Source organism: Stegodyphus dumicola, chromosome 3, assembly GCF_044657685.1.
Source record: "Stegodyphus dumicola isolate Sdum_Otavi_A_Nest chromosome 3, ASM4465768v1".
Taxonomy (NCBI): Eukaryota; Metazoa; Arthropoda; class Arachnida; order Araneae; family Eresidae; genus Stegodyphus; species Stegodyphus dumicola.
In genome coordinates, this window is record NC_140770.1 from 63681873 (window position 1) to 63700191 (window position 18319).

The 18319-nt window shown below is 33.6% G+C and overlaps 1 protein-coding gene across 3 annotated transcripts in view; it reads right to left on the reverse strand.

Annotated features, from left to right (window-relative positions):
- Positions 1–18319, reverse strand: part of LOC118190710 (plexin-B-like) — a 1029017-nt gene that overhangs the window by 303146 nt on the left and 707552 nt on the right. The window lies entirely within an intron of this gene.

Below are 18319 nucleotides of genomic sequence, written 5' to 3' on the forward strand. Positions count from 1 at the left end.
CGAATTTGAAGGTTTTTAGATATTGCAAACAGAAAGCGAAATTTTCCGATTAATGGAATTTGTGATGAAACTTGAAGAAAAATAAATAACTAATAAACGAAGATGACAAAGCAAAAGTTTTTCATTGTGATAACAATGCCCCAATCATCAGTCAACAAACGGACAGCGAATTCTGTAGTATGGCTCTAAATCCAGAAAAATATCGCAACGGATAAAGTGACACAGAAGTTGCTTAGAACGAAAACAGTTTCGATTCATTTAGTGAGAATTCTTGAAGCGGTATTTATACGACGGGATCTGAACAAGAAATTATATATATCTATAGAATTAAAGATTGTTGTTATACCGGGTGGTTTAATTCGATGCTGCAACCTTTAGATGTCTCTTTGAATAAACCATTCAAAGATCACGCGCGTAAAAAATGGAATAATTGGATGAGTGGCAAAAAGTCGTATATGAAAGATTTAGCTATGTGAACTGCGTGACTTGATGTACTATGTGATTTTGTGATCGAACCATGGAATAAGTGAAAGTGGAAGCAGTGATAAAATTCTTTTAAAAAAGCATGACATTCTGAAAGCAATGAATGAGGACGATTTGTTAGGGGATACTGAGATGAAGCGGAAACCGACTTGCTAGGTAGGTACAGAATGGGACCCATACGACATGACAAGCTTCTCAACAACGAAAGAGAGGATGTACTTGAGACTACCTTGTGACTACGCGTACCATCTAAACAAAGAACCACCAGAAACTTAAGTACCACCACTACACTTTACAGTGATTATTTTTTAATTTCTCAATAGAAATATTAAAAAAAAATTGCATATTTTGCCATTTGCACAACGTATTGGCTATTTGTATTAAATATGCACACACATAAAAATATTAGATTAAAAATTGGTTACAATTATAGCTATCAAAATTTAGTATAAATTGGCCCTGTTTAAGAGAGATCAATTTATTTATGTCTGATCTTATTTCATTAAGCTTTAAATTCGGTTCCACTTTATTTTTCAAATATAACATGGAAGAAAATACTTGCTCACATAAATAGGTTTGCAAAAAGGCAATAAAAATTTAATAGCTTTATTTGAAATGCCTTTAAATTCTTTTTACGGTACAGCCAAAAGTTAGCATGTGTGTGATTTTTTAAATCTCCAGTTAGAGTCTGATCGCAGGAAATTTCTATCAATTGTTCTTTTTCTTCACGAGATAAAATTTCAGGTACACTTGAACAAAATGGATTTCTAATTCAATTTCCTTTTTCATAATTCTTGGAAAATATATGTTGAAATTATTTACGAATGAAAAACAATTACTTTTAATATCGGATGCTAAATCTTCTTTTATTTTCGAATTATTTTCGGTTAGAAAACTTTCTAAAAGTGTTAAAAAGCTGAAAATATTATTATTCAATTCTTTGATTATTAGCTGGAGTTTTTTATCATTGCAATTCATTTAACTTTCCAAAAATATCAGCCAAATATGCTAAATGCGCCAGCCATAATTCACTAAATAAACATTTTTTCAATTCAAATTTTTATCACAGAGGCAAATTTGAATTTCTGATTGAAGTTTAAAAAGAGGATTAAAAACTTTATGTCTGTATAACCCCCTTACTTTGGAATGTAACAAAAGCGTTTCATGTTCACTTGTCTTGGCATAAAATCGTAAATATCCTTGAATTTAAAGCTCGGTTTTTAATAAAATTAACAATTTTCACAGCTTGGTTCAAAAGGATTTTTCAGGTTTTCGAGGATAGTTTTTGCTACTAAAGCTTCAATCATAAATGGAGTAGTGAGTAAATTTAGTTTCAGGCGCGAATTTTGTTCGAGAGATAACACCGAAATGTTTTTGTGTTAAAGTCTGAGTTCCGTCATTGCATATGGCAATATCATTCTCAGAGATAAAATTGCCAAATACTTTGAAAATTTTATTTGCAGTTGCTCTATCATGAAGAGATTCACAAAATAAATACTCTTCGGCAATTCATTTATCTTCTTCGAAGAGAAGGTAATACATTTCGTTATATCAGTACGCAAGTACGCAATAACTGAACACAGTAATTTCAATAACTGAACGCAGTTCGTTATATCAGTACTTTCATCTAATTGCAATGCGAAGTACTCATTGTGTTTTATTTTTTGAATACGTTTCTCCTTTATGGAATATGCTATTTCATGAATTCGTCGACTTGTTATCATTTCTTAACGGAATATTATTAAGTTCATTTTCGTTGCATAATGTTAAAACGATAACTTTAGATGTTGGTAATATAAGGTTTTCTTCAAATGTCTGAACCTGCCCAGTCTTGGCAATTCTTAGGCTTACTAGGTAACTAGCTTCTAAAGCTTTTCACTTGAAGTAACAAAACATTTCATTACTTGTTTACAAATTTTGAACTCCGATAATTTCCTCTTCAAATATTCTTTAGATTTACCCTTTAAACTGGCATGCATAGATTCAAGATGTCTTTTAAGAAACGGTGGTTTCATACTTTGATTGGATACCGCAGATAACAAATTGTGGGTCCATTTCATCTCCATTCCAGATAAACCCAAATGATAGATAACTTTCATTATATTTTCTGTAAACAATTTTTCTTTCTTTCTTTTTTTAAATATTCTTAGTGCTAGTAGATTGTCCTACATTTGCTTTATTACTTTTTGACAAACATTTAAATGCACAATATATTAGGAGCTCTTCGAAAACAAACGACGATATTCTCAAACCGCGTACAAATACAAGGAACATAAAGCAACAAGAAGACAAAATACCTGCAGTTAGAGACAGCAAATCGACGTCAAAAAATGATTCTGATTGAAAACAGAGCAACGTGGGCCCGGAAATGGTGGCCGTATAAAGTGTAGACATTCTAATAAATCGATAAACTCTAAAAGAATTAATGAGATACTATTAACTTTTTTAGCAACTTATTTTTATTTTCTATTAAATAGCACATTAATTTTTATAATTCCTTTTAAAAACATCACTTAAGACAAATTTTGATTTGACTATGGATAAAAGGATATTTGTGAAAATATAAACGGACTACTTTGCTAAAGTCTATGAGCGGCTATTGAGCTTGAGCAAAGCTCAGATCGCATAAATTTACGAGTGTTACAGAAACAGGATGCCGGAGTATTTATTTATTTATTTTTTTAATTTAATAGTTAAAAATACTTCGCTTCTTTGCGTACTACCAGTGGAACGCGTACCACCAGTTGGGAATCGTTGCCTTAGATGAAGAATGTAAGGATTCTGTAGGATTTTAAATGTACTGATCAGCGATTTTCCCTATTTTATAATTGTTTTAATTTATAGATATTTCAGTCTTTTTGTTGTTGCTGTATCTGTGCTACAAGAAGACTCCGGATTTTGGAAGCCTATTTTTTTATAATTCACCTAACTTCTTTTCTACAAAAATATATGGTGCATAATATATAAAGAACCAAAACACAAAAATTAATAATTTTCAGCCCCCAGAGCGTAGGAGTTTTGTTCTTGATTTCTGAAAGCATAATAAAAAATGAGAAAATGAGAAAGGAAGGACACGCTTTTTATAGGAATCCTTGTTGTTAGCGGATAAAATGCTTTTTATAGGAATCCTTGTTGTTCAGATTAATGCTCTCTGACGAGTCTAATCTGCCGACATCATTAATTGTTTTAGTTGTTTTATTTTTCATTTGATTTCTTTATTCCATCAACAACAGTAATTTTTAATCAAAGGCTTTTAGCAGTTTTCCTTTCCACATTTCTCACAATAATCTTACTTTATTCAATCAAGTACTTTCTTTAGTTTTTCTTAAATAAATCTTGTAAAGTATTAACGTATTTGTTCAATCACATTGCTTAACAATGTCAGCTGCGGTATCGCTGGATTTTATTTTTGCCACTTTATTATTATTTTTATAAAAAGGGCTTATATGTATACTTTATATGACGAACTTATAAGTATAAACTTTTGTGATTTACACAAGTAAACCACAAAAGTATACCGTTGAATGATACTAAACCGTGAATTAAAAAAAAAATCAACCTCGAATTACCTCGACCGCTCAAGAAAGGCATCAAGAATTCTTGTGGCACTTTAATTCCCCAAATTTTGAAATGAAATATCTCAGGCAATTTTTGTCGGGTGGAAATCAAACTTTTTTGTGTCTTATTTTTTGGAATTAGTATAAAAATTTACCACACATAACTACAGATATAGGGAGTCCATATAAAATGACACATTTTACATTTTTTAAAAAATTATTATTTATAAAAATCGTAAAATGAATATTTGCGTCTTTAAGTTTTTATAATTGGAAGTACATATGTTCGAACAATGATTGTTAAAATAAAGGCAGCGTATAGACCTTTACGGACACGGTGAATATCTAGTACACGCTCTTTTCAATCTATGTCTTCAAACAGGAAATTTTATACCCATAAAATCTCTTAGAATAAAAATAAATGTTCGATGACGCTCGTAATTAAGGATATTAAATATTAGAGTAGATTCACGATAATCAAAACAAAAGGATTAAAATTTTGAAGTTCATATATTGCCGAACTTCAGAACCTTACGACAGTTATTCTATACTCTGGAGCATTCGGTAATAATCCTCGTTAAAATTCTACTTTAATGATGCCTAGAAATGAGCTTATTCTTTCTTAAATTCATATTAAATCTTAACACAGAAACATAAGTTTCTTTCCCTTAGGAAATAATTATGTTCAAAATTGAACTTCTGCATAGAAATATACTTGCATGCTAAAATTAAATAATTTCAGAAGTAATATTTAAATAACTACGTAGGCTTTTAGATGGTCAAAGTCACATAAATGCGCATTAATTGACTGCAGTTTACAAAGAAGGCATTCAGACACAGGAAATACAGGCCATATAGTTCATAGGATACTTATTGTATTAGAAGAATATAATGATCATTATGAAATGTTCTTCGTATTTAAGCCAAAGTCATATAAATTGAAATATAGTTACACTATTTATTTTACAATACATTATATGCGTAAAGCATAGTTTATTATTTCAAGTTAAAAAAAAAAAAAAAAAAAAAAAACATCGTAAATCACTCCGGTAAAAATTTAGAACATTCAAATTTACGGCAACAAGCCACTCACTCTTCTTTGAGTTCGGAATGGGGAAGTTAACTTACCAGGTCACCAAGAAAGTTCGTGCGGTTTTTTTAGAATAGTTACTTTTGGCGCGTTATAGTGTGGCCAAACTGATTCTGATGACGTCATACGTTTGCATTCCTTTCAAAGCTTATTCAGTAGAGAGTTTTTCAGTAGAGAGTTGTTCAGCGCATCCCGATAGCACATGTGGGAACAGCAGTTCCGAAAACGCGATGATGTTACAAAAGCTGTTAATAGAATTGTTGGACACCAGAAAAAATTATTTTTGCAGAAAGGGCACTTATAAGCCTGTGTTTCGTTGGGAACATCTAATTGAAGCCAATGGTGATTATTTCGAAGAATAAACTGGGTGTTTAAGTTTTTTGTGGGCCGTTTTTGATGAGGACGAAAATCGACTTTCTTGGTTTCTTGGTAATATGAGGTGTTACACTGATTGGATTAGAAATATATTTTCTTAATTACAACGTTATATTTTAATGCGTTTTAATTATATCAGTTAAATGTGTAATTAAAAATAAAATATAAGATTAAATTACCAACAAACGCGTTTAATATTTGTAAATCGCTCAAACATTAAACACGTCATGTAAATATAACAGTCATGTAAATAAAAATAAGACCACCGAACATTTTTTTTTCCCACTGAGGTTCAGAGCCGGTAAACAGACCGGTTACATGGGCGCTTTTGCGTTTCTTTCCATATGTAATATGGATATGAACTTACAAAGTCCTCATGGAAGGCCATCTCTTCCTTTAAACACAAAATTCTCGCATGATTTCCCACAATCGATTCAAAGTACAGGAAAAACTGATGAAGAATGAAAAACACGAATAAATAATAATACAAAGTATATTAAACTGCTAAAAAGAAAGGAAGAAGATAGCATCTATGTTGACTATAAAGACATAAAATAATATGCGCAGAGAAGGAATTGTCAATCATAACAACATTTATTTACTCTATTTTTAGAACGGGAACACTTATGATACAGCTGTGCTTCAGTTAAGCAGTGACACGTATAGTAAATACAAAATATAAAAATAATAGGTCTTTATTATAAGCATGCTATGGCCTTCCTGACATCAAACACTACAGTGTCCACCAACCTGTACATCATACAAATGCATCTAAGGCCCACTAAGCAGCAGCTGAATGGTAAAATTGTTGAACATTAATAGGTCGCCCCAGGTTTAAATCCTGGCGAATGAGTTGGCTGCATGAAAGTTTTCATTGTTTCCCTCAAGCGAATACAAGGTAATTTCTCTTCAAACGTCTCCATAAAGGCCTCTTTCCTCTTGAAGACAGTCCTCGCTTGCTTTTCCTTAATCCAATTAGTCCAGTTCGCTCATCTACATTTATTTAATAATTACTTTAAAAATATGTATTACATTTAATTTTTTACTTACACATTGAACATTTTATACGACTGAAATCATGAGAAAATACCGATCCAGATAACTGGAATTTTGAATACCTAGAATGTAGATAATTAGAGATATATGGAGGCAAAAGAACGAAACACGCATATTTCAGATACGGTGTAAATAATAAAGTTAACTAAACGTCTTTTCATGCACCTCCTACGTACAAAATTTAAACAGAGAGAAATGTTCCACAATATATTATGTACCTTTGAAGCTATCCTTGGCTAAATTCCATCACCACAATTACACACAACAACCAGCTTTATTTTATCCAATAAATTTGTTAGCGGCGGTGTTCTTAAAACACGCCGAAACTAAACACAAACTGTCGTTAAAATTAACGCTTTATCACCTAACGTTTCTCATAAAACTCCAACCATCCATGTCTGCCGTTTCAATCACACCAACTTCTAAATGCGTTAAGCAAGCCTTTGATGCCCTGTAGTCTGGCTGGATTAACTTTCACAGGAAAGCAGGGGTTAGGAGAAAGAGGGGCTTGCCTCTGAAAAGGCTTATAAGGTGCTCGATATATTTTCTTGCCATCATAAATGACCGAGGGTTTACGATTTGTGGCACTAAAGTTTGGTGTAAAAGCAGCTTGTGATGGGGGAGTGTTTTCAGAAGCAAAGTGGCTTAAAAATTTGGTTCAATGTGAAATTTGGAACGACATATCTATCATTCTGAACGGCATAATACATTGTTCCCTCACAGAAAACGGCGCAATAATTTAAGCTCGCATTACTGTTCTCGTTAGGAACAGCACTTCTCTGCCACTGAATTATTTAATTCACTACACATGATTTTAACACTTACGGGGAAAATCTACTCAATTTTGTACCAAAATTCCGATTTCAAATCAAAGTTTCCCGCAATAATTTCGTAACTTAATAGAATCTCGAGTTATGAAAGTAGAGTTCCTTTTAAAAGTAAAAATTTTCAAAGTAACTTTGACATAAGAAATACATAAACTCAAATTCCAAATTAGTTTATAATACACTATTCATCGGAGTTAAACGATAATGAGAAAAATATGCTCACTAAGTTAATGTTGCAACCAATGCCTAATGCTGTAATTATTTATGTTAATTAAATATAATTGAATACAAAATTGCACTTCCGCGCATACGTTAGCGTCGGAAGTATGCCAATTCGGTGATTGACAATGTGGTGCGGCAATGGACGCACATTAGAATTCTGGTATGTAGTATTCTTTAAAATGAATGTGGTTTCTGAGAGTGGTTAATATTCCATAGTTATGGTTCAAAGGTATCATTTAAGCGAATATCAAAACTAGCGCATAATTGGTAAAATCGAGGGAAGATCAAACACAAATGCAGGTCGCCCAAAATTTGAATATTCCTCAAAGTGTCATATCAAGTTAAGTACTTGATCAGTTGACAGACAGCCTTCTGAAGAACGACCAAGAGCAACAACTGCATCAGAAGACCGTTTTCTATCGTTATCGGCTCGAAGAAACCGCAAAGCGACTACCGAACATTTAGTTTTAATCTTCATACTGCCACAGGAACTCGAATTAGCCGTTCTACTTCTGCACGAAGGCTTAATGAAGTTGTACTGTGTGCGAGAGAACCAATGGTTTGCGTCCCACTCATTACAGCTTCTAGAGGGCCCGTTTAAATTGGTGCGTCGTCATGTTCAGTGCAGCCAAGACGACTGGACTCGAGTCCAGATATAGTCTAAACAGTGATTTTAGACGTGTTTTGATCTGGAGAGAGAAAAGGACACCTTATCTTCCCCTTTTTGTCCGTGAAATATGCCGTTTCCGCGACCTCGGTTTATTGGTGTGGGGAGGAATTATGACAAATGGTTCTACGAAGCTGCGTATCTTTCAAGGAGATTTCGTAATCGCTCGGAGATATGTGGACGAGGTATTGGACTTCGAAGTTAAGACTGCTTAGGGCTGCTGTTGGCCCAGAGGGTTTTGCTAATGGATGACAATGCTCAGCCTCATTGAGCGGGTCTAGGACTTTTCGCCATCGCCATTTCATCGTGACCGTTTCGCCGTCGGGATGTTTCGCCGTCAAGGCATATTTTTCTTCACATGACTGTATTTTATCTTGACGTAGTATACTCGTATTAATGTGTGTGTGTGTGAGAATATGGCAAAGCCTCGAGGGCTATCTGCCTAAGAGGAGGGATGCCTTCGTGGAGGACTTTCTAAGGGAAACTGGCTCGTATACACGTTACACATGGGGAAAACCACGAAAACGCCCATGCAGCCAGCCCGTTCGCGGGACTCGAACCTCGGACCGAACTACCAGTGTTCAGCGACTTAACCGCTCGGCCGCTGGTGGGCTATACTCGTATTAAATTTATTAGTGTAATTCTGTTAACCTTTTGTATAATTAATGAAGGTTACTTTTTAATATATATAGTTATTTAAAAGTATGAGATATAAAGAAATTACACATAGTTAGTTGGAAAATTATGTCAGTATCAAAGAGAACTGGGGCTAAACTTCTGATATAACAGAAGTTATATTATCGATTTTAAAATTATGTGAGTACAATATTTACATGATTTGTCAAAATTTCTTGAAATTTTAATCAGCTAGTTCTAATCTAGAGAAATCACTCATACAACTACGAAATTCCCATTTTATAACACTTGAATGGGAAACGGAATTACTTTGGAATCTTGTCAGCACCTTACTCTCTTAAAATTAATGTCATGCGTAACGGTGTATTTAGATGAAACTATACACAAACACATTTTTTATATTATTTTATATACTAAAATGTTAATCCAATTAAGTTAAATTATTAAACTAAACAGAGTTATTAGTTTAAATCAACTTATTATAATACAGCAAGATATAATACAGTCGTGTACAGAAAAATATGTCTTGACGATGAAACGTCCCGACGGGGAAACGGTTCCGGCGAAGTGGCCACAGCAAATAGTCCCATTCCCCATTGAGCATATGTGGTGTCAGAATACTTGCAAACAGAAAATATCACTCTAATGGATTAGTCACCTTATTCATCCAACATGAACTCGATTGATCATGTGTTGGTTGTCTTACGGCGACGAATTTAAGAGCGCCAAATTCCTCCCCGGATACTTCAGGAACTGAAAAAACTTGATTAACACTTCGGTAAAGTCTATGAAACCAAAATGTGAGGTATGCATATCTGTCCGAGGTGAACATACACTATGCTAAAGAAAAATGTTTTCCACAAGAGGTGATTTAATTTTTTCATCATTTTTCAGTTTCCATAAATTTGGTTTTAATTTCAATATTTTTCGAATAATAACCTACCAAACATTGTAATTTATGTTAACTAATGCTTTTGTACAAATTTACATTATTGATTTTTGATTAAGTACCAGTTACATTTTATTTCTCTCATTTTGCTTTAATTCCGACGACCAGTGCCTATAATAAATTTTATTTTACTGCAAAACAAGCACTTAAAAAAATAGGACATTACATCTATTCCTATGTTCAGAAATTTCACAGAAAATGCTTGTAGCATAGTTCTGTTCGAAATATAAAGAATTATCACCTAGTCATATGCACCAGAATAGAACCACGCTTGCTTCAACATTCTTGATATTCTTCGAAGACCTGGTGGAATGCCTCTTTTGCTATCTAATTCAAAAACTGCTTGTCGTGTCATTGCGGATAATTTGAATTGTATGAAAACGTTCATAAAACTCTTTTGGTAAAAGAATACTATGGAATATGAAAGCGAGAGGGATTTAAACGATATAGATACAGGTAGAAGTGGGCGGAAAACGAGAATTTCACCATTGGTCGTGCAGGTAAAGAAAGGTAAAGTCCCGCCGCAGATTTGAAGAACGTGGAAGGGGCGCTTCGTAGTAATAATGCCCAATCCTACCCACCAACTTACAGAGAAAGCTTTCGGCTCGGTACGTATTTTGAGTGCTTCCTTGCCGCACATACACTAAATGCTTACAAACATCCAGGCCTTCTTCGAGATTCAAGCCCGGGACCATCGGTATGGCATCTAGCGTCACTAACCACTATACCGGCTGGGAGGCGTTTAAACAAAGGAGAAGGTCAATAACTTAAAAACTTATGCAAGACAGTTGAACAACTATCAGGCATATTAGTCGACAATCAGATTTGCGTCATTAGTCGTGAATGCAGCAGCAAGTTTTAGCTTATTATTCAGAAAAGATATTCTCATAAACAAAATGAAAGAAAAAAAAAAGGTAATTTACTGACTAAAAGTCATTTACTCCAGCTATTTATTTTATATTGACCAACGACGGCCAAAATAATAATAAAGCAGTTCAGCTAAAAGTAGTTTTAACTCGTCCAAATACTTTTTAGGGAAGGATGCACAGCGGTTAATGATCCACAAAGCTTTTTCATATAAAAAGCTATGTCAAAACGTTCAGAGTAACGTCGTTGCACCTTCGAGGAATTTCAAGAAACAATGAAATTTCACTGCAATTTGCTATACTTCATTGCTCGACTTCGTCGGTTAAGTTTCGTAAACTGTTGCATCTAGTGATGTATGTGGCTGTTGTCGCTTGAAAACTTAAACGGCAAGGCTACATCATTTATTTTAAACACTAGTCAACTCGCTCTCTTTTTTTGATAATTTATTTGCAGATTCGAAGCCATGTTAATGAAACGCAGCTTTGAAACCAATGCCTATAAACATCCTTTGTTTGTTAAAAATTATTTTTCTTGCTCTGCTACCTAAGAGCTGTACAAAGTAACATTAATCATTCATTTAATTTGTTATAGAATGCTTAAAACTCCCTCAAAAAGGGGTGAAGAAAACGAAACAGATGAAGATAAAATTCTTAAAAGCAAAAACCTTGCACAACGCAGTGAAAGCTAAAAACCTCGAAAAAGAAAACAAAAGACATAATAGGACATCTGGAATACTAAAATTAATTTGAAGGGGGTCCTAGTTCTTCATTCCTTATGAGATTTTTTTTTATTTCCTTTTTCTCCTTTATGCCCATTTTTATCCCATTAGAGTGAGGAATTTTACTAAATGACTACTTTCTATTTTTCCCGATTTACTATTGTCTATTAATGCAATAATGATAAAACAATTTTTGTTTTTTAAGTAAAATGCGTATATTATACCGATTTTAATATATATATAGAGAGAGCCTTGTTTGCAAGTTGAAAAATGCTAAAATATTATTGCTTTATACGGTTCAACATTAAAAAAAGGGGTGGGGTATTGTGAGATGTCCGTTCTTTATGATATAATAATTTAATAAGGTGTGCGATTTCGTAAAGCGGAATTGCTTTGCTCGCATCACCTTTTCATAGTATTAGTTAAAATAATTTCATAGTATTAATTCCTGTGGGATCAATTGCCATTCATCTTAGAAGGAAGATTTGATCTTCTGGAGGACCTGAAGCGGATGGAGCTCCGCAACTCACCGACCTTGAAAATCTTAAACATACTCACTCGTATGATCCAATACATTCGAGCTGTTCAATTTATAATGGATTGGATTACACTAAGATAACTAGGCATGCCTAGCTATTCGATTTAATTTATTTGATTGTCCAATTCATTTGAACAATAATCTTAGTTCCAAGGTATTAAACTACCAAAGTAAGTCCATGAAGTCCAGATAGCTGAAAATCCAGCCTGCAACATCCAAAAACAGTCTTTCCTCAGATGCAGAACGTCATCTACGTAATGCAGTTATAAAACCACTGTCACAAATATCGGGCTCTGTGCGGCCATTTCTGCCCCTTCCTGCTCCTGAAAAAACAAATCATCATGGAAACAATATCTTTGATGGTCATGCAATGGAAGGCTGCATATCGGAGGTTCTCTTTAGATGAAAATGCGCAGCGGATATCTATTTAATTGAATCTAGTTCTAGAATGAACCATGAATAATACTTGAATCCAATAATCTTGGTTCATCTGACAATGACCATCTTAAATGCTTACCTTTGTACGACACAGGAAGCGTGAAGTAACACCACAGCCTTCCTGCACAAAGACTACCCGTGTGAAGATTTTGATAAACAGTAGAACTACTACGAATAATTCGAATATAAGTGGTTACCGAAAGGTCTCAAGCTAAATATCTAGCAGTTTCTTTGAACCAGCACTGACAAATAACGCTCTTCAGATGCTTCAGTTTCTTCAAAAGACTCAGCAGCAAGACGATAAACAGTTTCCACGCCTAAAGCCGTTAAATGATTCTTCGGATCACGCTTTAGGGAATACTGAGTTCTCTGGAAACCACCAACTGTGACCGATTGGGCTCGAGTTTACTCACGTCAGGTCTTCATCTAAATGATGCGTTTAGGCATGATTAAAAATATATAATCACATTCAAATTTACAACCTTCTGTTTAATTAAGATATATGGCTTACGTCAAATATACCTTTATTATTTGTTCGGGTTCGCCTTATCTGCATATTCTGTGTGCAAATACCAGTGCAGCAGTAGACATTTATCCCAATAGCTTATAATTATCGTAAACAATAGCACTGAAAAAAATTTAATTAGTTTTTGTATAGTTAGCATTAATTTTACAAAATTATCACTAAGTTTTGAACATCACAGCAGTAGAATTTATAACTTTATTTCGGTTTCAATGGTTCTTTTTTTATTTCATTTTAGGTTTCTTATTTATTTATATATATGAAAAAGCCACTTAAAGATGCACAATTCTGTCGTCTTCCTCTAATATGAGTACAGTAATATATACCTTTATGCACTGAACTGTTATACATTATTTCATTTACGATACCGATGCTAGATGGAGGATTCATGGGCGATATAGAATTTTCAACAGCAGCTTACAATTAAAATGTTTAAAGATCGTAGGTCGAATCTTTACTATATCCAATTGTAATATAAATTAAATTTAGCCTTGAATTTGTTTCTTAATTTACCAAAATTTTACATTGGGCAGATGGTAACAATCAAACTCTTTTGACAAAGAACATAATCATTACGTTGGATAGCAAGGCATGATTGAAGACAATGATACAGGAAGAAAAATATTTAAAATTTGTGTTTAGCAAAGACTGCCTGTAGGCCAAAACTAAAGGTTTGGTTTAGACTAGCGCATAAAATTTGGTTGTTTGTGCACGCTCCACTCCCTTTCTCGCAGTTGCAAGATCGGTTTGTCCAATGTGGTTCGCCCAAGATAATATTCTCCGTGCTAAGACGGCTAAAAGATCATTGATTTTGGCCATTTTCAAAGAAGTGCCTTTCAGAAAGCGTACGGTCATTGGGAAAGGGGGACAAAATCATTGAAATGGAAGGTAAACATCGCATCTGCCTCGCTTTAATATAAAGGCCAAACTCGCTTTAAAACTAAAATTTGATTATTGGAGCTAGAGAATTTTGCTTTCATAAAAAATGGTGAACAAAAACGTTCAGTGATTTATAAAGACGAAATGAGATGTTCAGAAAGAAATTTTACCCCAAACTCTCATATTCCAGAATGGCGACTGGCAATACTGCCAATCGTTAAATAAAATTAAAGGAACTACATAAATCGGTAAATAAAATAAAATAAATGCATAAAATAAAATAAAATAAAAGATTATTAGTTACCTACAAGAACGAAATTTTAGGAGATTACATCCAGCTTTCCAGGGAAGATTAAGTATTGAATTCACTACAAAAATAGACGGAGAATCTTAACGTTGATTAAAAAAAAAAAATTGAAATCGAAAATTTTACTCGTTCGGGACTAAAACTAGACTAGGAAAAAAATAATAATAATGATAAATCATCAGACGAAATTCTGCTGCCTATAAAAAATGACGATCCGACGCTTTCTCCATTGGGCAATCAAATTTGTATTGATTGTCTCAGCAGCTACTTATTTGGCGCTTCTGACGACAGCAATAAAAAATAACGAATCATTCCAGGCAATTTAATGACGAACGTGGTTTGAGACTTTGAGACTTTATATATTATTAACGAAACAACAACAACAACAAAAAAAAAAAAAATGAAGAAACCTCGTTAAGTACATTACTAGGTTTCCCCTTGCTCTACAGAGAAATAAACTTAAGATACAAGGAAAACAAAGCAAAAAGCATTCATAGCGTTAAAACCAGTAATCGTACAATACCATCTATAGGGCATAAATATAAGCAATATGCAATCACATTTTACATTACACACTAACCAAAATAGACCTACTTCACTTTGTTTCTAATTATCCAGCCAATTAATTTTATAGTTGGCTCAATTATTTTACAATGCAGTCTAGAACAAAACTGTAATTATATTTTCTATTTCTAGGCGCAATTTTTTAATCATGACAAAAGTTAGTTAGCGGTTCGATGATTACGCAGTTTCGATCAAAATTTAATCGCCGCTAAAATAACAATAGACTGCAGATTAATAATAATAATAGTAATCGATACTATATACTCAATTATATATAATAATAGATTTAAAGTAATTAAACAGTCTGCATTTCGATAGAGTTTTTTCTGGCTACTGTAGGATTAAAAAGTAGAACTGTTTACTGAAATAAAAGTAAAACCCTGTGAACACTGATATTCTCATTCGTTTAAGACTACATACAAGCATTAATATTACGATTTTTGTATATAGATAGATACTTTTAGTGAAATTACATTTGAAATCGCTGTACTTTTTTGTATAATGTAACATGCTATAATGCTTGAGGAAAACGATGCTTTACCGGAAAAATAAGGGTAACACTGGGTAAACGATTATCTCGCTATTTTGGCGAGATATCGCCAAGCTGGCAGCGATTTCTGTGACTAATTTTTGCGGCCAAATTTTGCGAAAAATCGCCAGAAGTTGCCAAACCGTATCCGGCCTTATTCTTATTATGGAATTCGAGCTTTTCTCTGCCATTACAGCAGTTATATTACATCAAAATGCGGTGAGGTAGGTCTGCAGTTACAGAAAAGTAAGTCACCATGCCTTTGCAGTCACACTGTAACAAATGCACAATTATCGTGTGTTTACACCAAAATTCTGTTTATTGGATTCGTCGAAGTAACTTGCAAATTACTCTTAGAAGATGATGGATTACTATCATAGCGTCAAATAAAATGACGACGATAAGATTATACAATAAAATCTTGAAGACTGCACTACATAAAAAGGCTTCCTGTTATGAAAATTCGGTACTTTTCCGTTTCGCCGCCGCAAATATCGCCAAGCAGACTTTGTTGGCGACAACATATAGTATACACATAAAAATGTTAACAAATGTTAGTTGTAAGAATTTTTTATTTTGAAGGCATAAACATTTTAATATAGTTTAAAATTTTGCAAAAAGCCAATAAATAAAGACAATAAATTTGTAAAAAGACATTGATTTAAGAATTTACTATGCTATCATGGTTCAACATCCTGATTCGCCGGTTCGTATCACGTGACGCCAAGTGATCTCATCTCACGTAAACTACGCTACAAAAATATAATTCTCTCAGTAATTATCTACATTAATTTCAAGTTAAATCTTAATTTGGAATACAAGTTTAAATGCAAGAATTATTTCAATTCGTACGAATAGCTTACTGAGAAATTATGTAAAACCGCAGTGGTTTACTTCGCTAGTGCATTCTCATTAGAATTCATGAATTTAACCCTTGATTTTGCCTTTTCTATATTTTCGCCTTCGGGTGAGCGGTGTGATTGCCTCCTAATTGACTTAATTACCGCGAATGGTCTTAGGGCATAAAATTTAATTATCTTTGTAAATATTCTATGTAATTGTTGCGCCAGTATTAAAAAAAAAATCAATCTGGTAAGAAATGGCTGCGACTTGTTTTGAAAATGAGGCGTAAAAGGTTACCAGCGAGGATATTCCGTTTAGCATCAGTTGTACCATTATTGGCGACTTTATCGTTTGCCCCGGCAAAATGGAAAAGTACTGAATTTATTTCAATTCGTACGAATAGCTTACTCAGAAATTATGTAAAACCGCAGTGCTTTATTTCGCTAGTGCAGTCTAATTAGAATTGATAAATTTAATACTTAACTTTGCCTTTTCTATATTTTCGCCTTCGGGTGAACAATGTGATTGCATCCTAATTGACTTGATTACCGCGAATGGCCTCAGAGTATAAAATTGAACTATCTGGTAAAAATTCTGTGTAATTGTAAGCAAGTATTGAAAGAAACAATCAGATAACGGCTGCTACTTGTTTTGAAAATGAGGCGTAAAAGGTTACCAGCGAGGATATTCCGTTTGCCACCAGTTGTACCATTATTGGCGATTTTATCGCCTGCACCAGCAAACAGAAAATACCGAAAATTCCTTGTGTAACAATGTATAGTAATATGCGCTTAACAGATGTGGACAACACTATATTGTAATATGTGCTCAACAGATATGGAAAACAATGTAATATGTATGTATAACAATGCAATATGCGCTTAATAGATACGGAATTATGCTCATATGAAACTGAATTAATCATTTTGAATAACCTCTTTTAATGAATATGTTATTGCAATTATAATAAATCTACGGCACAAAATATTCATATACAGGCAAATGGAACACATACCACTCTTCTCCTCAAGAAGGAATCTTTTACTCATTTCCATACTTTATCAAAAGGAGGCGCTGCACTATTAACCTTCAGAAAAGAGCTGTTAAATGGGACGAAAGGTACTTTAATGCTTCTATCAATGATTGGTTAATTCTGGTTATATTCACTTCCCTCCTCCCTACATCTTTTACAGAACAGGCCGCAGCATCTTGTTCAGCGGCCTCCAGAGTAGCATTTATTTACTGTGTTTCAATTTAGGTAATCGCAACCGCTGGGGCGTGGACTCATAAACATTAAACTATTTAAGCGTGGATTTTGACACGGGATAATAAATTTACAATAAAATTGCGCGGATGCTTCTTCGTTGTTTTCATCCAGATTGCTGCAGTCTGATTCGTAGCAAAATACGAAAAGCAATAATAAATAAATGGGAAAATTTTAAATGAGGTTTGGGTTCTTATATATCGAAGCAATTTATCTTGTTAAATAACATAAAAATTCTTCTGCAAGGTACTTTCATTAATTCGCATGTATGGTACAATTTTAAGCACTGAAAAGTATGAAAAGTAAAATATTCGAAGGTAAGAACAAATTTCTTACTTACTATGTAACTGGTAACTTTCTTACTTACAATGTAACTGGATTAACTACTTTGAAAGAAGATAAATATCAACAGTCACAAAGCATATTTTCATCAGTTTGCTCAAAGCGATTAGAATAAGTGGTTACAATCGTTAAGATCGAGTTGATTTAGAAATGGATTTAAAGCTGAAGTCAGATGTTCGATCGATAACACAGTTAACTGATGCGGGTTATCCCCCCCCGATGGGGTTTAGGTTCGAATCTGAAGTAATATGCAGACATTTTTTGAAGAAAAATTATTTGCGAAATGTGGGCATTTAAAATAAGTTGGTTCGAAAGTCTCCGTGATTGGTCGACGGCAGAGGGAAAGGGGCATGATAGGCTTTTAGTACAATCCAACATCGAGCTCTGATTCAAAATTAGTTAGAGTTGGATACTCTCGTACTATTAACACTACTGCTCTACTGTTGTTGTACCATTAACACTACACATAGGTATCGTCCGCTGCCGTATATCAGATCAGCAACAACAACAACAGTGGAATAGAATTTTACTGTTGTGATTCTTATAACAAATTTCTAAAATGATAAACACATTATAGAAATATAATTGCTTCCTTAATGGACTATTTTTAAAAAAATTAAAAGCTATGTTAAAAGCCAAATTTTT